General features: G+C 47.2%; 1 protein-coding gene across 14 annotated transcripts in view; it reads left to right on the top strand.

The window, feature by feature from the left end:
• eps15l1a (epidermal growth factor receptor pathway substrate 15-like 1a) overlaps positions 1-23007 on the top strand; it is a 504393-nt gene that overhangs the window by 458449 nt on the left and 22937 nt on the right. The gene's annotated exons all lie outside the window — the stretch shown is intronic.

Below are 23007 nucleotides of genomic sequence, written 5' to 3'. Positions count from 1 at the left end.
TGAACTTGTGTTATGAGTGAACCATGAACTGAACCAAGCCAATGGAAAACATGGGACAGGCATCAGTGGATTTGGGCCAGGTTATACGCTCTTCAGCAATAGGCTAATGCAAGCATATTTGTTGGGAATCCCTGCCATGTTTTTATGTTGGTTCAGTCATTGCAAGTGTCACCTCTGTTTCGTTGTCTTATAAAAAACGTTACTTTGTTTGTAATGTTTGCCATCTAGCCAGAGGTTGTCTTTCCTTAGAGTTGCTAGAGCCTGCTTTTACCTTTGTGTTCCAATAGTGTAGTGTTTGCTGCATTTTTTGGTGTGTTTGTCGAGTTATATGTTGTCAATAATTTAACAAGAAGGCAAATGGACAAAATAAATTATATATAGTTATAACATTGAACTCAAGTGACCCGTCCTGAAAGAGAAGTCCTCATTCATCATTGCCTGCTCGCTTGGTTTGTATTTGACTGGTGACACCTCTCCTCCCAAAGAAAATGTACTTTGGCAGTGGTGAGATAGTGATGTCAGGAAACAGAGATGGATTGCCCTTTATTGGGTTTTATGCCTGCTACCACTTCCCTTCTAACAGGGGCTAATGAAGTGGAGCCGAGAGCCAACTCAAATGTCAAGTGAATATTTTTTATGCAACAATTTCTGTCTGGGATGTGCTGGTAGTCCCATTTGTGGACTCACTGAGATATCAAAGTTCATGCTGAGTGGTGTTATTCACTTTCCCTTTTCAAGAAAGGTTTAAAATGTGATTAACCTGATGGGTCGTGACCGCCCTCTCCCCTTAAATTTCTCCTTTTTCTTCTGTTTTTTAAAAGCAGTGACATGCTGGGCTGTAGATCCATTGATAGCAGTAATCTGCATGTCTGAGCTTAGACACTGAGTGGAGGCAGGCTATTTAACTGTGGGTACATCACAGCTGAGTATGGTTGTGCCACAAGATAGATATGGATAGGGATGACTGTTAGCTTATCCACTGGACTCAATATCCACTGGCGCATTGTGGCTGCAGTGTGTACAATCTACAGAATGCACTGTAGCAACTCACCGTGGTTACTTCAACTATCAACTCCCTCCTTTGTGACCTCTACCACTGAGAAGGACATGCAGCAATGTCACTAAAACACACTCATCTTCAAGTATAGCACCATCCTGACTAGGACCTATATCACCGTTCCTTCATAGTCACTGGATCAATATCCTGGAATTCCCTACCTAATAGCATTGTGAGAGCATCAGCGCAATGACTGCAGATGTTCAAACAGAAGGCCACCACCACCTTCTCCGGCAACTAGTGATGAGCAATTTACACGGCATTGCCAGTGTCGCCCATCCCTGGGAACAAAAACAGAAAACCCAGACAAATCCTACAGTTATCTTATCACAGCATCCAACTGTTTCTTACATGATTCCATGGCTCTTGCTTCCATCACTCTAACTTTGTATATTGATGGTATACGGTAGCCTAGTGGTTGAGAGTTCAAATCCCACCGTGGCAAGTTGTGAAATTGAGTTCAATAAATCTGGTAATTTGTGGACTGGCACCAGAAAATGACCATGGAAGCTGCCGGATTGTTGTAAAATTCCAGCTGGTTCACTAATGTCCTTCAAGGAAAACAACCTGTCATCCTGTTGTGGTCTAGCCAACATGTGACTTCAATCACACAGTATGTGGTTGACTTTTAATATCCTTTGAAGTGGCCTAAAACAACTATTACAAAATGGGACACTGAGAAACGAGATGAAAAGTAACTGAGTACATGGACGCAGTGAGGGCTATGAATCTTGACTACATCTGGCTGTAGTGTTGAAGATCTGTGCATCAGACCTGTTCCAGTACAGCTATAAAACTGGCATCTACCTGACAATGTGAAATGTTGTCCAGGTGTGTCCTATCCATAAAAAAAAAACAAATTTAACTTGGCCAACCACAACTGTAACAGCTTCCTCGCAATCATCATCAGTGGTGGAAAGTCATCAATACTGCCATCAAGTGACACTTTCTCACCAAGACTCCTTTTTGGGTTCCACCAGAGCCACTCAGCTCTAGGCCTTGTCACAGCCTTGAATCAAACACGGGCACAAGCTAAATGCAAGAGGAGAGGTGAGAGCACTTGTCTTTAACATAGAAGCATTATTTGACCGAGTATGGCACAAAGGGACCCTAGCAAAACTGAGGCGTCACATGGCACGCCCCCTAGTGGTTGGTTGTACCTGACACACAGGAAAGTGATTATGGATGATGGAGGCCAATGATCATAGCCTAGGACATCACTTCTGGAGTTTCTGAGGGCATTATTCTTGGCCAAACCATCTTTACTTGCTTCATCAATGACCTTCCCTCTGTATTAAGATCAAGGGCGGGGCTGTTCGCTAACAATTTTACTGTTTTCATCTTCTTACACAACTCCTAAATCATGAAAAAAGCCCATGTCAGCCTACAGCAGAACCTGGACAGTATCCAGATTTGGGATAACAAATGGCAGGCAGCATTTGTGTCACATAAGTGCCGGGTAATGACTATCTCTAGCAAGAAAAGGTCTAACCACTTTTGCCTGACCTTCAACAGCACACCATCGCTGAATCCCCTACTATCAACATGCTGGAGGTCACCATTGACCAGAAACTGAACTGCACCAGCCATATCAACATCGTGGCTGAAAAATAGTGAGGATCCTGGGTACTCTGTGATGAGTGACTCACCTCCTGACCCTTCAATGCCTATCCATCTTCTACAAAACTCAGATCAGGAGTGTGATAAAATACTCACCATTCGCCTGAATGGGTGCAGCCACAACAGCACTCTAGAAGCTCAACACTATCCAGGACAGGCAATCTGCTTGATCAATACCCCTGCCGATGAACTCAATTTATCAACTTCTCCACTACTGGTGTTCTGTGGCTGCTGTATGTACCATCTGTTGGGCAACAACATCATGGGAACGCCATCATCTCAAAGTTCCCCTATCAGTCACACACCATCCTGAGTTGGGCACATACCGCCATTCCTCCATCGTAACTGTGTCAATATCCTGGAGTGTTCTACCCAAACACTCATGCAAGCACCACAGCGACAACATTGCTCCATGAGAAGGCCCACCAGCAACTTTTTAGGGTAATTAGGGAAGGGCATTACATGCAGCCTTGCCAGGGCTGCCAACATCCCAAGAACAAATAAAAAGATAATCTTTATTGTCATCAGACTTGTGTGTGTAACACACATGCATGCACGAATAACCTGCTAAAGTTCACTGTCTAGGTTCGCAGGTGTACGATGGCTACTTGGCCAGTTCCTGTAGAAAGATATGTCAACATGCATCAAGAGAGGAGAGGGAAGATGGGCTAAATATACTGATTGGAGTTAGACCCTCGAGTATCTTGGTCAATATGGTATGGCTCTGAACCATACGGGCCAGGAAGGGTTCAGTGCTTGGCCTCTGCTGAGTTGGCTGTTTTCATTTGGGTCTTCAGTGTGTGGAGGGGTGAGAGAAAAGTCACTCAGCATTTGTTCTTTGATTGTTATCCAGCAATCCCTGCTGGAACTATGTGTGAGGGAGACAGTGAGAGAGAATGTATCAGGTGGGGCCAGTGGCAAGCTTGGATATGATGATAGCTTATACCCCTAATGCCACCCCACCCTCATTGGAATATTTGCCAATACTTACTGTCCAGATTCATAATACCTTAACTCGCTGACTACACACTGATATGTCTCCCTGGTTATAGCCTGCAAACCACTGTACAGAAAATATGTTGACTTTTAACAAGTCTTGTGGCAGTGGGAGTTGCTCTATATTAGTTGTGCCAGCAGAGAGCGATTTAAAGAGACTAGTACTTAGCAGTACAATGCAATTGTTTCTTCCTTTACCCTATTACAGGGTTGGTGGCAGCATCTTTCAGGTGAGCTGCTAAACTGAGGTCCCATCTGCCTGTCCTGAAGCGTGACAAAGATCCTACAGAGTGAGGGTTAACTTTGTTCTCTTGAAGGACATTCATCCCCAAGAAAAGCTGTCCCGTACATAGTTTCCTCTGTTGCAATCTCATTGAGCTAACCTAGTCAAGTTAATTGCCTTGGAACCTATTTCTCCTGTCTATTGACAACCAATGCTTGTTGGAATGAGGATCTCTCTCTGTCTCGTCCAAGGGAAACAGGGATTTTATTTGCAAAGATGATTTGAAATCGAACAGTGTGTAACCGCTGGGGATTTTTTAGCATGTGGTTGTGTAGTCTCTCTAGCAAGTCTTTGTCCTCTTCTGCATGTTAAAGGCAATGACATCTTTATTGGGGTTCTGAACTGTGAGCAGTTCCCTTTCAGTAATCCTTTGATGAAAATACTAAATGGATCCAGGCCTCAGATGTAATCATTAGGGAATTGGATAAATACTTGAAAAGGAAAAAATTGCAGGACTATGAGAAAAGAGCAGGGGAGTGGGCACTAATTGGATAGCTCTACCAAAGAGCCAGCAATGGCACGATGGGCCGAATGGCCGCCTCCTGTGCTGTGTCATTCTATGATTAGGCCAGGCTTATTAAAATTTTACAGTTGAGGTGTATGAAGTTTCAGATACAGAGACTGAAGAAACCAATTGTGACAACAGAGAAGTGTAGTAATAGGCAATCTCTGAATTTTAAGTACATGGCATTTTGAAATGTTTGCACAATTGAGTTCACATGTATATATTGATGGTTAGAAATTAAAGGGTTGTAGGTGGAAAGATTTTGTGACTAGTTTTAACAAAAAGTACAGTTTAAAAACATTTGGAGGGGTCTCCAAAATATACTATAACAAACCTGGGAAGAAACCACCAGCCACCAACCTCCACATTCAACGGATCATCCTCCGCCATTTCCGCCACCTCCAAAGTGATCCCACCACCAAACGCATCTTCCCCTCCCCTTTCAGCATTCCGTAGGGACCGCTCCCTCCTAGACACCCTAGTCCACTCCTCTATCAACCCCAGCACCCCTTCCCCTTCGCCTGGCACCTTCCCGTGCAAGCACAGGAGATGCAACATCTTATATCTCCCCCCTTCCCACTGTCCAGGGCCCCAAACACCCCTTCCAGGTGAAACAGCGATTTACTTGTACTTCTTGCAATCTAGTATACTGTATTTGCTGCTCACGATGTGGTCTCCTCTACATTGGGGAGACCAAACGCAGATTGGGTGACCACTTTGCGGAACACCTCCGTTCAGTCCGTAAGGATGACCCCGAGTTTCCGGCCGCCTGTCATTTTAATTCACCGCCCCATTCCCACTCGGACCTCACTGTACTCGGGCTCTTGCATTGTTCCACGGAAGCTCAGCGTAAGCTCGAGGAGCAGCACCTCATCTTCTGATTAGACACTTTACAGCCTTCCGGACTCAATATCGAGTTTAACAATTTCAGATCATCTCGGCCCCTATTACATTTTTACTTATATTTTTTATCCACACCTTTGTTTTGGCCCTTTCCCCCCACCCTGTTTTTCTCCCCCACATGGCAGCTGTCGCCCATTCTGCCAGCGCATTTCACACCTAATCTGAGCCGTCTTTTGTCTCCACTAGTCTTATCACCATCTCGTCTTGTTTTGAACACCTCTTAATGTCTCTTCACTTCTCTTTTGTTCTCTCCCAGCCCCCATTCTGGTCTTTTAATCTATTTCATTTCCTGTGCCTCTCTAGTCTTGACAAAGGGTCTTGACCCGAAACGTTGACTCTATTTTCTCTCCACGGATGTTGCCTGGCCTGCTGAGTTTTTCCAGCATTTTCTGTTGTTATATCTGGGAAGAAATGTATTAATTAGTTGCCATTTGGCTGGGTTTCTGGTGCACTATTTAGCCCAGAAGGTCTTGGGATAGATCAGACTTCAGTTCATACTCTGTACTATTAGCTCAGGGCAGTGAGAGGAGAATGTTACCCTGTTGCAGACATTCCCCCTCGGAAGAGTTGTTAAATGTAGACCCTGTCTACCTCCCAGATGAGCATCAAAGATTCATGTCTTCAGTAACACAGAATAGAGGCTAGCAAGCGTGGGCCATTCATTTTCTTGTGCTCCTTCTTTGTGTCTCTGTCTTTCTGTGTGTGTGCTTATGTCTTTTTGCCACTAGGTGTGTGTGTGTCCGCCCCACCTCTGTGTGCATATCTCTTTCGTTGTGCTGCTTCTCATTCTCATGCGCCTCATATTCTCTGCCTTTCTTCCATATATTTCTCTTTCAAACACTTATTCTGAGGCTCGCTTGCCTCGGGCGCTCGCCCCGTCCCTTGGATGCTCACCACCCACCACCCATCTCCTCGCACACTGCCCCCCCCCCCCACACTGGCCCCCTCCATCGCCCCCTCACACACTGGCCCCCTCCATCGCCCCCTCACGCACTGGCCCCCTCCATCGCCCCCCTCATGCACTGGCCCCCCTCCCCCCCCTCACACACTGGCCCCCTCCCTCCCCCCCCTCACACACTGGCCCCCTCCCTCCCCCCCCTCACACACTGGCCCCCCCCCCTCACACACTGGCCCCCTCCCTCACACACTGGCCCCCTCCCTCCCCCCCTCACACATTGGCCCCCTCCCTCCCCCCCCTCACGCACTGGCCCCCTCCCTCCCCCCCTCACACATTGGCCCCCTCCCTCCCCCCCTCACGCACTGGCCCCCTCCCTCCCCCCCTCACGCACTGGCCCCCTCCCTCCCCCCCTCACGCATTGGCCCCCTCCCTCCCCCCCTCACGCACTGGCCCCCTCCCTCCACCTCTCGTACACTGGCCCCCTCCATCGCCCCCTCACACACTGGCCCCCTCCATCGCCCCCTCATGCACTGGCCTCCTCCCCCCCCTCACACACTTGCCCCCTCCATCGCCCCCTCGCACACTGGCTCCCCCCCCCCCCCCCGGCACACTGGCCCCCTCCCCACCCCCTCACACACTGGCCCCCTCCCTCCCTCGTGCACTGGCCCCCTCCCTCCCCCCCTCACACACTGCCCCCCCACACTGGCCCCCTCCATCGCCCCCTCACACACTGGCCCCCTCCCCCCCTCACACACTGGCCCCCTCCCCCCCCTCACACACTGGCCCCCTCCCTCCCCCCCCTCACACACTGGCCCCTTCCCTCCCCCCCCCCCCTCACACACTGGCCCCCTCCCTCCCCCCCCCTCACACACTGGCCCCCTCCCTCCCCCCCCCTCACACACTGGCCCCCTCCCTCCCCCCCTCACGCATTGGCCCCCTCCCTCCCCCCCTCACGCACTGGCCCCCTCCCTCCACCTCTCGTACACTGGCCCCCTCCCTCCCCCCCTCGTACACTGGCCCCCTCCCTCCACCCCTCGTACACTGGCCCCTTCCCTCCCTCCCTCACTGGCCCCCTCCCTCCACTCCTCCCTCGTGCACTGGCCCCCTCCCTCCTCCCCTCGTACACTGGCCCCTTCCCTCCCTCCCTCACTGGCCCCCTCCCTCCACTCCTCCCTCGTGCACTGGCCCCCTCCCTCCTCCCCTCTCCCGCCCTCGTGCACTGGCCCCCTCCCTCCCTCGTACACTGGCCCCCTTCCTCCACCCCTCACGCACTGGCCCCCGCCCTCCCTCCCCCCTCGTACACTGGCCCCCTCCCTCCACCCCTCGTACACTGGCCCCCGCCCTCCCTCCCCCCTCGTACACTGGCCCCCTCCCTCCACCCCTCACGCACTGGCCCCCTCCCTCCCTCGTACACTGGCCCCCTCCCTTCACCCCTCACGCACTGGCCCCCGCCCTCCCTCCCCCCTCGTACACTGGCCCCCTCCCTCCACCCCTCGTACACTGGCCCCCGCCCTCCCTCCCTCGCCCAATGGCCCTCTCCCGCCCTCGTGCACTGGCCCCCTCCCTCCACCCCTCACGCACTGGCCCCCGCCCTCCCTCCCCCCCTCGTACACTGGCCCCCGCCCTCCCTCCCCCCCTCGTACACTGGCCCCCTCCCTCCCTCCCTCACACACTGGCCCCCCTCCCTCCACCCCTCCCTCGTGCACTGGCCCCCTCCCCCCCTCACCCAATGGCCCCCTCCCTCCCTCGTGCACTGGCCCCCTCCCTCCCTCGTACACTGGCCCTCTCCATCGCCCCTCACGGACTGGCTCCCTTACTTGCCCCCTCGCATAATCCCTCGCTCGCTCCCCCCTTGCGCACTTCCTCCCTCCCTCCCCCTCTCCCCCCCTCTCTCTCTCTCACTGGCGCCCCTCCTTCCCTCCCCTCCTTCCCTCCCCACCCCCTCCCCTCCTTCCCTCCCCACCCCCTCCCCTCCTTCCCTCCCCACCCCGTCCTCTCCTTCCCTCCACACCCCCCTTCCCCTCCACACCCCCTCCCCTCCTTCCCTCCACACCCTCCTTCCCTCCCCACCCCCCTCCCCTCCCCACCCCTCCCCTCCCTTCCTCCCCAACCCTCCCCTCCCTTACTCCCCAAACCCCCCTCCTCGCGCACTGGCCCCCTCCCTCCCCCCTCACCCATTGGCCCCTCCTCCTTCACACACCGGCTACCTCACTTGCCCCTCGCATACTCCCTCCCTCGCTCGCTCACTCCCTCCCCTCCTTACTCACTCCCTCGCTCGCTTACTCACTCCCTCCTCCCCCCTTACTCCCTCCCTCCCTTCCTCACTCCTTTGCGCACTCCCTCCCTCCTTTCTCCCCCCCATGCACTGGCTGATTCCCTCCCTCCCCCTCGCATACTCCCTCCCTCCCCAAATCGTGCACTCCCTCCCTCCCCAAATCGTGCACTCCCTCCCTTGTGCATCGGCTCTCTTCCCCCCCCCCCCCCCCCCCCCTTCACGGTGCAATGACCCTCTCCCACCCCTACCCCCCCACCCCCTCCAAACCCATGCATTGGCTCCCTCCCTTTCTTCCCCCACCCACGCACGCATGTGTGTCCCTAACTGTCTTCTCTGTCCTCCTTCCCTTCTCTCCCCTCCCCCCCCCCCCCCCAACCCATCCCCAAAAATAAAAAGCACGAGCAGGACCTTTTTCTGTCTCCCCGGGGCCGGCGTATCAACAGGACATGGTATTTCATTCAGCTTTGCTTCTTGGAAGTCATGAAAATTTAAAAAGAAATATATTTCAAAGTGTGTGCCGACCTGCAGTGAGCGTGTGAGATCAACTCATGTTAACCAAAGCAAAGGTGGGTCCCAGCAAAGGTTTGATCTTATCAGCTTTGTGCACCCCACAGTGTGTGTAGAAGCTCTTCAAACATTCTCACTATTAAATCAGAAACTGACAGTTCAAAACTCTCTTCAGAAAGCTGTCATTGCCTTTTGAAAATGGTTGCCACTTGTTAATTTTAACATATCATGGTTTTAAAAGCTGCTCCTCCCTCCACTTATGTACTTGGTGCCTTCATGTGAGTTCTAAATAGAGAGCAAGGAATACCCAAGCCGACTGTTCTCTTGCTCCATTGATTATGCTTTAGGTTCATTACTGATAGAAATCTGCGTGAAGATGATCCGTGTAATTGGCCACGAAAACCTAACGATAATGCAAACTTGCTTCCTCTGGTCTTCTCCCCTCTCCTGAAAGCCTTTCACACCAGACCACAGTGGCAGTCTCCCTCGGTCTTCTTCGACTGTGCGCAAGCAGGATATGGGGCAGCAGCATAGCCGACGCCCCGAACCACAGCCCACTCATGCTTTTCCAGCAAGGGGTCACTGGGTAACAATAAATCACCTGGGCCATTGCATTTTTTTCTCTTCCCCTCCCTCCAAATCCCAAGCACTGACTCCACTTAGAGCGCTCCTCTCACCGTCCCTGCTTCGATCAGGTAACGCAAAACCCATTGTTGATGCACCCTGGGTGGGACTTCCTTGGTTCCTATAGGTTCAACCATTCACTGGAGTCACCTCAGCCTACTTTTAAAGATAGTATTTTTTGGGAGGAGAGAGATTTCCTGAGTAAGGTGTTTACAAAATAGTGAAATATGGTTTTAAAACTGCTGAGCTGACAGATCAAAGTTAAGATGCTTTGATTTGGCCTGCGTGTGTTTTCTGCAAATTTTGAAGCATTGCCTTTTGCATGAAAGGTTTGTTACTTCGGAGTAACCACATCAGCTACCTGGGGAACCATATCTCTGGGTGTGGCAGGCCTGGGACAGGCAAGTTAACGCTTCTTTGCTGTGCTCAATTAGAAACTGGTTTTATTTGTCTTTTGCCCCTCTTCCTAGACTCTGAAGCTCTGAATAATAAACCCAAATATGTGCAAAAGTTGAAGAAGTGGAAGGGGATCAGTTGACTTTTTGAGCCTTGATGTGCTTTGGCTAGATTCCTGATCAGAGACGGATTGAAATCAGTTGGGGCTGTTTAATAACTACCAACAGATTAACCTCACAGAGCACACGCAGGACAGTTTGAAAGAAACGGTTTGAAAACACAATAACAAGTTTGCCAATTACTGCTGGTTTACATAGTTGACTGTTAATTTCCTTCCACCTTTTAAAAAAAACACATTGGGTCAGACCTGGGTGGGGGGGAAGAGAGGTGACCCTGCCCCAGAATCTCTACCACTACTTCTCGGGCTCACTGCTGTGTGCATGAGAGAGAAGGGCTCTTGCTAATCATCGCTCCTGTATCTGTGGAGAAGCACCTGGCCATTGTTTAGCACTTCCTCCCGATGATGCAACCAGCACTGGGAACTCATGGGCGTATTAAGCCACCTGCTACCACTCGCCACAGCATGTGCAACAAGATTGTTTTTAACATTCTCGTCTTTCATCTTGGATGTGTTCCTATTAATCTGGCTTCCAATTTTCATTTATTAGTTTCTGATTATTGTCAGCTGATTTCAGTGCTTAACGATCTGGTTCACTCAGTTTCAGGAATCTAGACAAGAATTGTGAAAGTGTTTGCTTAATGGTGTGCACAGAACCAACAGGTCCTTTTGTCTCGGCTAGCATAAGGATGCAAAAATTAAGGAAGGGGGAATGTTAACCATGAGTTTCATATGGCTAGGATACATCCATTACATCCCCATCAATCTTTCCAACCTAATTGCCGCAGTCCTTTTCTCTTGCAGACCCTGGAATCTCTCTCATTCCTTACTTTAAATTTCTAAAGACTTAATTGAAACAACCCACAAACATATAAAGTTAATGAGAACCCTCGACAGACCAGCCCCCAATAAAATCTCTGGGTCTTCCACATTTATTCGACCTTGTTCAAATAAGAATTGCTATCAACTTGTGGACAGAAAGTAAAAAATGACCTGAAGATATACAGTGCGTTTAAGATTTTAGTGTTATTGTACTGCCATTTTGATTAGAAATAAAACAAAAAAGGTGACACAACCGTGGCTAACGAGGGAAATTAGGGAGAGCATAAGATCCAAGGAGAGGACATATAAATTGGCCAGAAAAAGCAGCAAACCTGAGGATTGGGAGCAGTTTAGGATTCAGCAAAGGAGGACAAAGGGATTAATTAAGAGGGGGAAAATAGAGTATGAGAGTAAGCTTGCAGGGAACATAAAAACTGACTATAAAAGCTTCTATAGATTTTACACCACATTAGGGGCTATTTTGTGCTGTAGGACACTTACAACCAGCAGACTTCTGTCTCAGCAGTTTGAGCTGGATTCAAAGCCAGGTCCCAGAGGTGAAAGGCCATGGTCTAATATACTGCACCCATCAGTAGCCAAATTAAAGCCAGAAAGACACACTATGGCAGGAGATACAGTGCTCGAGAGGACAGACCCAAGTCAAAGCTGGAGGATGAAGCAGCCTCAGCTGATCTCTCCTTGGTATTGATTGGAATGCCCATTGCTGCTTGAGCCTGTGCCAAGCCCACGTGTCAATGCTTGTACCAAAGGCAGTGATAACAATGGCTGGTGGAAGATTTAATTTTGATCAAAACTGCCATCGGGCAGCTAGAGAATCCTGACATTGAGCAGGCTGGGACTATCCTGAAAGGAGCTTGTATGGTCCTCCAGAAATCACAATACGTTGCTCAGTCGAGGCGACTTTCCTAGAACGTTGGCACGAGGGCTCGCTACTGAAACTCAATTATTACCCAATCTTCAGCCAGTCCGTCACATGGCAGACAAGATAGTCGTGGTGTGCCTGTACTTGGGCAAGATGAGTTTGGTCACCCTTGTCCTTGGGAGAGACCTCTAGTGAAGGAGATGATGGCTGCATTAAGCCTATTTGCTAAGTTTAGAGTTGATTTCACAATTATGCAAATTGTGCAGCAGCTCAAGACACTGCAAACAGGTGCTGTACGCTGTGTTGTAACACATTCCAAAACCACCAGCCTCGACTGGGGCCAATGATGAGTCGAGCAGAAGCGAACTGACCAGGGAATCTTTAAATGGGCTGTTACTGAAGCCTGATAAGGTATCGGCCGAGGCAAATACATTAATAAGTTTTTTAAAAATTCGCAAACTTATCAGAATTCTAGGATTACCAGAACTGCATGGATTTACAGTGACAGTACAGAGCACCTGCAGTTTTTAAATGGTACTGTACATGCTACATAATGGGTAGGACTACTGGGAGAAATAGCAAGAGCTTATTCAGAACACAGCCTCTTCAACAATTAAGATGTGGAAGGGTATAGAAACATAGAAGATAGGAGTAGGCCATTCGGCCCCTCGAGCCTGCTCCGCCATTCAGTGAGATCATGGCTGATCATCCAAATTCAGTACCCTGTCCCTGCTTTCTCCCCATATCCCTTGATCCCTTTAGCCTTAAGAAATATATTTAATGAATTGGCCTCAACTGCCTTCTGTGGTAGAGAATTCCACAGGTTCACCACTCTCTGGGTGAAGAAATCCCTCCTCATCTCTGTCCTAAATGGCTTACCACTTATGTTTAGACTGTGACCCTTGGCTCTGGACTCCCCCGCCATCGGGAACATCCTTCCTGCATCTAGTCTGTCTAGTCCTGTTAGAATTTTATAAGTTTCAATGAGATCCCCTCTCATTCTTCTAAACTCCAGCGAATATAAGCCCAATCGACCCAATCTCTCCTCATATGTCATTCCTGCCATCCCAGGTATCAGGCTGGTGAATCTTCGCTGCACTCCCTCCATGGCAAGAACATCCTTCCTCAGATAAGGTGACCAAAACTGCACACAATACTCAAGGTGTGGTCTCACCAAGGCCCTGTACAACTGCAGCAAAACATCCTTGTTCCTGTACTTTAATCCTCTCGCTACAAAGGCCAACATACCATTTGCCTTCTTAACCGCCTGCTGCACCTGCATGCTTACCTTCAGCGACTGGTGCACAAGGACACCCAGGTCTCGTTGCACTTCCCCTTCTCCCAATCTATTGCCATTCAGATAATCTGCCTTCCTGTTTTTGCCACCAAAGTGGATAACCTCGCATTTATCCACATTATACTGCATCTGCCATGCATCTGCCCAATCACCCAACCTGTCCAAATCATACTGGAGTTTCTCGACATCCTCACAGCACACACGCCCACCCAGCTTTGTGTTGTCTGCAAACTTGGAGATATTACATCTAGTTCCCTCGTCTAGATCATTTATATATATGAATAGCTGGGGTCCTAGCACCGATCCCTGCGGTACCCCACTAGTCACTGCCTGCCACTCGGAAAAAGACCCGTTTATTCCAACTCTTTGCTTCCTGTCTGCCAACCAGTTCTCTATCCAAGTCAGTACCTTGCCCCCAATCCCATGTGCTTTAACTTTACACGCTAATCTCTTATGCGGGACCTTATCGAAAGCCTTCTGAAAGTCCAAATACACCACATCCACTGGTTCTCCCTTATCTATTTTACCAGTTACATCCTCAGAAGATTCCAGTAGATTAGTCAAGCACGATTTACCTTTTGTGAATCCATGTTGACTTTGTCTGATCCTGTCACTGTTTTCCAAGTGCTCTGCTATTACATCTTTTAAAATGGACTCTAGCATTTTCCCCACTACCGATGTCAGGTTTACCGGGCTATAATTCCCCGTTTTCTCTCTACCACCTTTTTTGAATAGTGGGGTAACATTAGCTACCCTGCAATCCATGGGAACTGTTCCAGAGCCTATGGAATTTTGGAAGATGACCAGCAATGCATCTACTATTTCTAGGGCCACTTCCTTAAGTACCCTAGGATGTACATTATCAGGCCCTGGGGATTTATCGGCCTTCAATCCCGTCAATTTCCCTAACACCATTTCTCTACAAATACTGATTTCGTTCAGTTCCTCCCTCTCATTAGACCCTATGTTCCCTGACATCTCTGGGAGGTTATTTGTGTCCTCCTTTGAAGACAGAACCAAAGTATGTATTTAATTGGTCTGCCATTTCTTTGTTCCCCATTATAAACTCCCCTGATTCTGACTGCAAGGGACCTAAGCTTGACTTCACCAATCTTTTTCTCTTCATCTGATGGGAAATTAACAAATGGTGCGTAATAACGGTTACTCCTCTGAGTTTGGGACAGAAACACTTTTCTGGGAGCAGAGTAGAGGAAGCTTTTACTCTGCATCTAACTGTGCTATATATGGGGCTCCGGAAATGGAAGGTGTTCCTTTACTCAGCATGAACATTGTTCACCTTGAACACAAACTCCACCCCCCACCCCACTGCCCCAAAAACAAATTGTTTAAAGAAAGGACATGTGCCATGGAGTCTTGTCCAGTTGCAGCAATGAGCCACACGAACCTCGTCCCAGCACCAGTGCAAGCCACACAGCCGCTTTGTTAATGCACAAAGGTGGTGCTAGAGCTGACTTGCCTGAAGCTGATGGTTTTCATCTGGAGCCTTTTGGAATATAAATGAAGGTTGCCCTCTCCCTCCAGGGCACCTGCCAACACAGGGAATTGGGTTCCAGTAATTTCTCTATCTGTCTTGTACTCGTTCACATTACCTCTGAACTATGAGTCCAGATCTCAGAACACTCCGGCATTGGTTGCATCAGCAGGCTAGACATTGCCCAGCTGTCAATTCTCTTATTCTATCTGTACTCTGTTAGCAATGCTGCACTTACAGTGCTACAGTACACCACTGTAGCCCCTGAAGGCTTCAGAATCAACATCAGGTATATTCCAAACATTACCAGCAGAGGTTGCCATTTTGTCTGCCTGCAGGCTGAGCAGTTCAGGCCACCCACACAGACAGCAAGTTGTTCTTTCACTCACTGGCCTGTATCAACCTTCTCCAGGGACTGGAGGAGGACGCAGTGGCCAAAAACAAATTGTAATCCTTAATGACTTTAAACCAACTGCATGTGAAGAGCTGGTTTCTGTTGTTCTAGTGCTGTGGAGCCCATCCTGTGATACAAAAATTGTGGGTTATCCAGCATTCCAGGTCTCGGGCAATATTTTCCTTGAACTGCATGTTTACTCCAATCTGGATAACTGGCTGTTTCTTGGACCTCTCTGCCATGACAGCCATCCAGCAGATCATGAGCCATGTGCACAGGCTGGGTTTCATCACAAACCTCTCCTTTTATATGAGCCCAGTTGTATACCATGTGAGGCGTAGCAAGATTCTCGGTACACGGTAGTGGCACTAATCCAGAAGAGACTCAACTCTGAAGGTTTATCCTGCAAAATGAAAAGGTATTTATACACTCGGCTGTGATATTCCAGTAATTTTTGTCTACTTGGAGAGGACTGACTCAGCTCGTTGAAAGTTCACGTTTCTTCTTGACGTCTGCTATTGATGGAAGTGTCTGCTTGGCACACCCTGTAGTGTGTGTAGTTTTGAAATTGCCTGCAAAGTTCAGCGTATATCTCAACAGCACTCTTCCATCTTGCTTTTGATACAATTTGAACTTAAGGTCTTGTATAATATTTACACTTAAAACTAGCAATGGTAGCCATTATATTGGTGCAAAGGATTAAAGAACTGTACAGTTTGAACCCACCATACATTGATAGGCAGATAGAATATTTCTTAGACCCCCATCTGTTACTTTTGCTGAAAATTGTACCTGAATGCCACTTGTCTCCAAAAAGGTACCAAAGTTTTATCTGCATCTCATTTCCTCCACTGAGACGAAGTTATGCCTTGATGTGCACAGAGCTTTAGCTTTCTATGTAGATAAACTAAATGTTTCTGACAACCCAGGCATTGCTTGATTCCTAAAGGAAGAAAAACCTGGCAAACTCATTGCTAAATGGAGGTGATGATTGGAGTAGCTTTTTACTCCTTGGCAGAGCAGATTCATCGGGGAAAGCTCAAGCCTGTTCTACTCATGCTATGGCCACCTCTTGGGCCAGAGCGTGGAGAGTTTCTCATAAAGCTATCTCCATTAACTTTCATGCTTTAACATCATATTTTCTTGATATGACCATTCAGGATAAGTCCTTTGGCACTGTGATGCCCCAAGCTGGTCTGAGTCTCATTGCCAGGTTCTGCAGTGTTGTTGAACAAACTAGGAAGAATATTTGTTTACCTGCCGTTAAGTCTGACCTTACTCGTTCTTTGATGGACATTCAGCCTGCCTATATAAAGCGTTCCCTAGGCTACCACTCTCTTCCTTTTCTGACCTGGTGTTGCTTCAGTCTGCTGTAGTTTTTGAGTATTCCATTGCTCTTTGTATCACGCTGCTGGTCTCAATGCTGTTTCTTCCAGTAAAAGAACTGAGGACAGTTATGAGTGAGACCTTTGCATCCAATGGAATGGGAGAAGGTCACGTAACTAAAACAGTCGTATGATGGTGCAAATCTCTTTTTAAAAAAAAAAAGGATATGCCCTATCTCTCGGGAATATGAGATGCCAATTCCTGTTTGTGTGTGCAAGTTGAATATCATTCAGTGAGTGAGGAAATTCATAGCTGCAGTCAGTAATCTAAAACTCAAGCCCTGCCCCACACTTGCATTCTGTTTCTCTCAGGCGGCCTCAGTACGTGTGCTGCCTTTCAGCTGAGAGCACGGAGCAAATGACTGACTACAGCTGGTCTACAGCTTCTGCTAACATGACTGCAGGCATGCTGAGCAGTTTAAGAGAAATTACTTTTTTTGTTCCATGATTCAGTTTCTTAAAGTTTTGTATAATGTCACACAAATCTGTGGAGATAAATAAGCCATTATTAAAAGTCCCTTTCCCTGTTTGACCACTATTCTATCCATCTGTTTTAAGGCTCTAACCCAAATGTATAATGTCACCTTGACATCAATAATACTGCAAAGATCCTCTCTACTGTTACAGCTTGATGCCACTTTTTAAAGACTACAGTTCTATCTAGTGAGTCAATACACAGTTGTGAAAATAGTTGCATGCCATGTGAAGGCAATGTGTCCAGTCGTGATAGGGATTCTACATCCAGGGTTAGAATAATAGAACTTTCAAGTCGTTCCCGCAATCACCTACTTGGTAAAGTCAGTGTAGTACTAAAGCATAAAGATCAAAAGGTCCCAGGTTCAATCCCGCCTACGTTAGCTGCTCTCAGCCAGGGCAGCTGTTGAGAGTGCTACATTTGGTCTCTGTGCTAAACATCAGCCACGGATCCTGCTCCTGATCACTGTCCATTGAACCTTGCTGGAAAGTCGATGTGTGTAGACTTCGGGTGAGGGCATGAGTGTTCTTGGCTGTGATGTCTTCCGTGGTCCAATAGCCTGTTTACTGTCTAGATTCAGACATGAAGCAGGGGCAGTTGGCCCAGGTACTGAAGGACTGCCTTGGCAACTTACTTGGCAAGAATTACTTCCTTCACCAGAGGGGAAGAAAAATACAAAATTACAAATGGTGTGCACCATGTGGGAGTGCAATTGCATTCACTTTCTCCATAGTGTTGACACTGAAAAGCCTAGTTCTCACAATCGGTGCCATCTTAAATGGGTTACCGCCTATGCTAAGTTAATTTTGATCGACAATCAGCTAATATAGCATGGACGAGGGATCAAACCTGGGGCCTTTCTAGTTTATATGGCTCAGCTACTCAATAGACAAACATACTGAGACATGAGCATCTGATATCAGTGTTCTGTGCACACTAGCTGTCTGTGCTGATACTTCTGTCTTGTTGTGAGTTTGTGCATATAGTTCTCAGATGCACTCTGCCAAGTGACACAGTTTTGATTTGATCACATTATTCATCATTGTTCTGCAATTGCCTGTTTTTTTTCTCTCTCTCTTTCTACTCCCCTATAAGTTACATCACCTATCCCATCACATCCCCCCTCTATGTACTCATTTTCTGTTGTGATTTTGTCCTATTTGCTTCTTTGAGATTGTGCCATATTTAACATCTTTGATATCTAAATCAGCTGAAATGTTTTGCTGTTTATAGGGATAATTGAAGAGAGAGGGGTACAGACTTTGACTGATATTGCACGTCAGGGAAAAAAAATCATTTGATTTAATTTCTTTCAAGCTTGTGTTTTCAAAATGTTTCTTGCTGTATATTTTGTCCCTGAAGAGACTCATTTTGCTGGAAAGGATACAGCTTTTGGGAATACGTGTTTGTGAGGATGAGTGTGTTCTGATCTGACAGACCCGCCCTTCAGAGGCATTTTCTGTTTCACACTTTGTAATATTTTCATTTGACTTCATATTTTAACCGATTCAGGCAAAGAAAGGGAGTGGGGGATCCTAAAGAAGTAGAAACTTAAAGATGCAGAAATATGTTTTTACATTTAGTTTGGTTACTGGGAGACATTAATCTGGCTGCGACTCGTACAGAAATCTGTGCCTCTGCTGTAGTCAGTACAACAAGGTTCAAAAGGGAAAGTTCGTCAAACCTTTTAAACTAATTACATTTTTAAAAAGAATATTTTTTTTTAGTTTCTTCACTTTTGTTTGGAATGTATTTACACCTGATGCCAGAAGTGATTGAATCTGCATTATCCGATTCAGTGGAGAGGGCTTCATCCTCGTTGAACGAGAAATACACAAAATCCGCACTTCACAAGAAGCTTACAACAAATATAAGAGCAGCAGCCTAACGCCCGTTACTCAATAATGCACTCTGTGCTGCTGCAGAGTTTCGGCCAGACCATAAAGTGCCACACCAGGGCATGTCGGTGTAGGAAGTGAGCTCGTACCCGTGATCTTTCACTCACTGCGCACTCGCACCCGTGATCTTTCACTCACTGCGCTCTCGCACGTTCTGCTGCAGGAGTTACCGAGCGCAGTCCAGGCCCTTCCCACAGCCGAAAAAGTAAGACGGCTGATCTGCCTGTCCCAGAAGAGCACAGACACGGTCCTGAGAGCAGATCGCCCTGCCTTTTCCCTCAGCAGAGAATCATGAGGCAAGGGAATATCAGGAAAGAGGAGCAAATACTGCAACAAGAGTGTGAAACAGAAGAACCCAACTGGAGTGGGGATGAGAAGGAAGTGAGGGAGGGTGGTCTGATCTGAACTTGGGTCTTATCGCTACCTGTTGGGGAATGAAGTGATTGAAGGAGTTAAAAGAAAACCTCACTCCTTCCTCAGCATGCTAATGGCTTGTTTTTTTTCTCCTTCATTGGACTGGGATGATGTATTACTAATTGGATGTGATTCCTCTCGATCTGTACCAATGCTTGGGTGCAACAGCCTTGTTAAATTTGTGCATTTTGCTAGCTAACATTCTTGTTTGAAGAATTTCTGTAAGGTGCTTGAAAATAAGAACTTTTCTTTTGTCAAGGAAGTTTGTGTATATGATATGTAGACCATGCATTGTAGTTTAGATTATCTGTGTGATACCCAAGTGAGCAGCGAGACTGGTTATGATCATCGCTAGTGACTTGCATTTTAAAATTCCAGCAGCTGATGGGTTTCATATTAAAACCTAGCATGCAGAAATCCAATCCGCCCCTTAAATTCAATTTAACAAAATGTTCTCTTCACGCTAACACTTCCACTGAATGATGTGATGAGTTTGAACAGAGATTCAACCCATGACCTCACCAGAGCAATAATCCCCTGGGATCACGGGGAGCAGCAGAAATTTGGCATCAAAATCCAAAGTATGTCTTCAGAATTTTAAACATTTTGAACATTATGTTAATAAGTAACCCATTACTTGTCAGAATTTTAGACGGCTTAGCAATTTTAGTTGGAGATTTAAAACAACAGCGTTTTTGTCCAGTTACTAAATTTTCGTGTATTCCTATTCATGGTACCAGAGTGGGACTTCACAATATTTCGGGTAAGTGATTGGGTGCAGCACACCATCTTGTGACAATTCCTGCAAATTTCTCCACATATTGTGGATAGTGCGGTTTGTTCCCGAATATCCTAATTGTCCGCTACAAGTTTCTGGGGTGGTGAAAATCCCGCTTTCTGAGTGGATCTGAACAATAGCCATTCACATGTCGCATCAAGGGTTGAATATGAGAATAGGAGGAGGCCATTCAGCCCCTCAAGCTTGTTCCACCAGTCAGTTAGATCATGGCTGATCTGTATCTTAACTCCATCCACCGCTTTGGTTCTGTAACCCTTAATACCCTTACCTAACAAAAGTCTATCGGATTTGTACAGAATACATTAGCTCCCCAAACTGCCTCTAACCATTAATTTTAAGGTGTGTAATAAAGGTCAGTAAGACATTGGTACCTTTATAACATTTAGGATTGTGTGACAAATAGAGTACACTACTCCTTTAAGTAAAAGTAGTTTTTTTTAAAACCCTCTTTTTTTTATATATAGTCTGGAATATTTTTGCCCATGGGTAATGCAGGTTTCCTAGCCAATATACTTTGTTACTTATTAATGTAGTGTTTTTAAAACATTGATTTAAAGGGAGAAAATGTATATAAACTGAGACTTTAGTTTCAGCTCCTTAAGGACAATACTCGAATGTTTAAATATGTATATATATATTTGTTTTAGAGGTCATATACTTGCAATCAATCTGTCTCATTGCTCCTTTTTAAAAGTGCTGAGCTTTTTAAAAAAACAAGCAGTTACAAGTGCATCCCCTCTCTCCTACCCTAGGAAATATGCACCATAAAAATTGAACTGATTAAATTGAACTGATTTGCAGGTCAGTTTACATAGAGTATGGGGTGTCCAAACTGTGGGATGCATCCAGCCCTTGAAGCCCAAGCTGTTCAGTCCTATTTGGGCATGCTTTTCTTTATATTCTTGGGTTTGTCCTGTCTGAATTTCACAGGGCTGGAGGTTCAGAAAAGACTGCTCCCAGCGCTGTTGCCTCATCGATGAATAAATCCTAAATTACACCAAGCTTCATTAGTATCAGCAATTTGAGATGTATGCAAATTAATGGTAGATGTACAGAAAATGTTTCCACTTGTGGGGGAGGCCAAAACTAGGGGGCTTAAATATAAGATCGTCACTAATAAACCCAATAGGGAATTCAGGAGAAACATCTTTACTCAGAGAGTGGTTAGAATGTGGAACTTGCTACCATAAGGAGTGGTTGAGGCGACTAGTATGGATTCATTTAAAATGAAGCTAGATAAGCACATGAGGAGAAAGGAGTAAAGCGATATGCTGATGGGGGTTAAGAAAGAAAGAAAGACTTACATTTATATAGCACCTTTCACGACCACCGGACGACTCAAAGCGATTTACAGCCAGTGAAGTACTTTTGAAGTGGAGTCACTGTTGTAATGTGGGAAATGTGGCGGCCAATTTGCGCACAGCAAGCTCCCACAAACAGCAATGTGCTAATGACCAGATAATCAGTTTTTGTTATGTAGGTTGAGGGATAAATATTGGCCAGGACACCGGGGATAACTCCCCTGCTGTTCTTCGAAATAGTGCCATGGGATCTTTTACGTCCACCTGAGAGATGAAATGGGATGGGAGGAGGCTCATGTGGAGTATAAACACCAGCATAGACCAGTTGGGCTGAATGGCCTGTTTCTGTGCTGTACATTCTATGTAATAGGAGCACAGATTGAAAGGTCACATGATCCCTGCCTGTGGCTTTGTCATACGCACTTATGCAGCTCATGAAGACAAAAAACTTAGGTACCCCGACACACAGATTTCTGTATAATCCTGAGGCAAACAAATTCCAGATATACGCAGTTACTAAGTATGCATTATCCGTTGTTAGAAGACCTGATTGTTGCATTCAACTATGTTTGACCCTGTGGTACTTTTTTTTTTATTCGTTCATGGGATGTGGGTGTCGCTGCCCATCCCTAATTGCCCTTGAGAAGGTGGTGGTGAGCTGCATTCCGTGTGGTGAAGGTACGCCTACAGTGCTGTTAGGGACGGAGTTCCAAGATTTGGACCCAGCAACGATGAAGGAACGGCCGATATACTTCCAAGTCAGGATGGTGTGTGACTTGGAGGGGATCTTGGAGATGATGGTGTTCCCATGCGCCTGCTGTCTTTGTCCTTCTAGGTGGTAGAGGTCGTGGGTTTAGGAGGTGTTGCTGAAGAAGCCTTGGCGAGTTGCTGCAGTGCATCTTGTAAATGGTACACACTGCAGCCACGGTATGCCGGTGGTGGAAGGAGTGAATGTTTAAGGTGGTGGATGGGGTGCCAATCAAGCGGGCAGCTTTGTCCTGAATGGTGTCGAACTTCATGAGTGTTATTGGAGCTGCACTCATCCAGGCAAGTGGAGAGTATTCCATCACACTCCTTACTTGTGCCTTGTAGATGGTGGAAAGGCTTTGGGGAGCCCGGAGGTGAGACACTTGCCGCAGCATACCTAGCCTCTGACCTGCTCTTGTTGCCACAGTATTTATGTGGCTGGTCCAGTTACGTTTCTGGTCAATGGTGACCCCCCCCCCAGGATGTTGATACGGGATTCGGCGATGGTAATGCCGTTGAATGTCATGGGACGGTGGTCAGACTCTCACTTGTTGGAGATGGTCATTGCCTGGCACTTCTGTGGCGCGAATGTTACCTGCCACTTATCAGTCCAAACCTGAATGTCGTCCAGGTCTTGTTGCATGCGGGCATGGACTGCCTCATTATCTGAGGAGTTGCGAATGGCACTGAACACTCTGCATGCAGTCATCAGCGAACATCCCCATTTCTGACCTTATGTTGGAGGGAAGGTCATTGATGAAGCAGCTGAAGATGGTTGGGCCTAGGATACTGCCCTGAGGAACTCCTGCAGCAATGTCCTGGGGCTATGATGATTGACCTCCAACCACCACAACATCTTCCTTTGTGCTACGTATGACTCCAGCCAGTGGAGAGTTTTCCCCCCGATTCCCATTGACT

This window comes from Somniosus microcephalus, chromosome 13 (assembly GCF_052327205.1).
Source record: "Somniosus microcephalus isolate GS21.2 chromosome 13, FLI_Smic_1.0, whole genome shotgun sequence".
In the NCBI taxonomy this organism is placed as follows: domain Eukaryota; kingdom Metazoa; phylum Chordata; class Chondrichthyes; order Squaliformes; family Somniosidae; genus Somniosus; species Somniosus microcephalus.
This window is presented reverse-complemented; position numbering and strand designations above follow the sequence as displayed.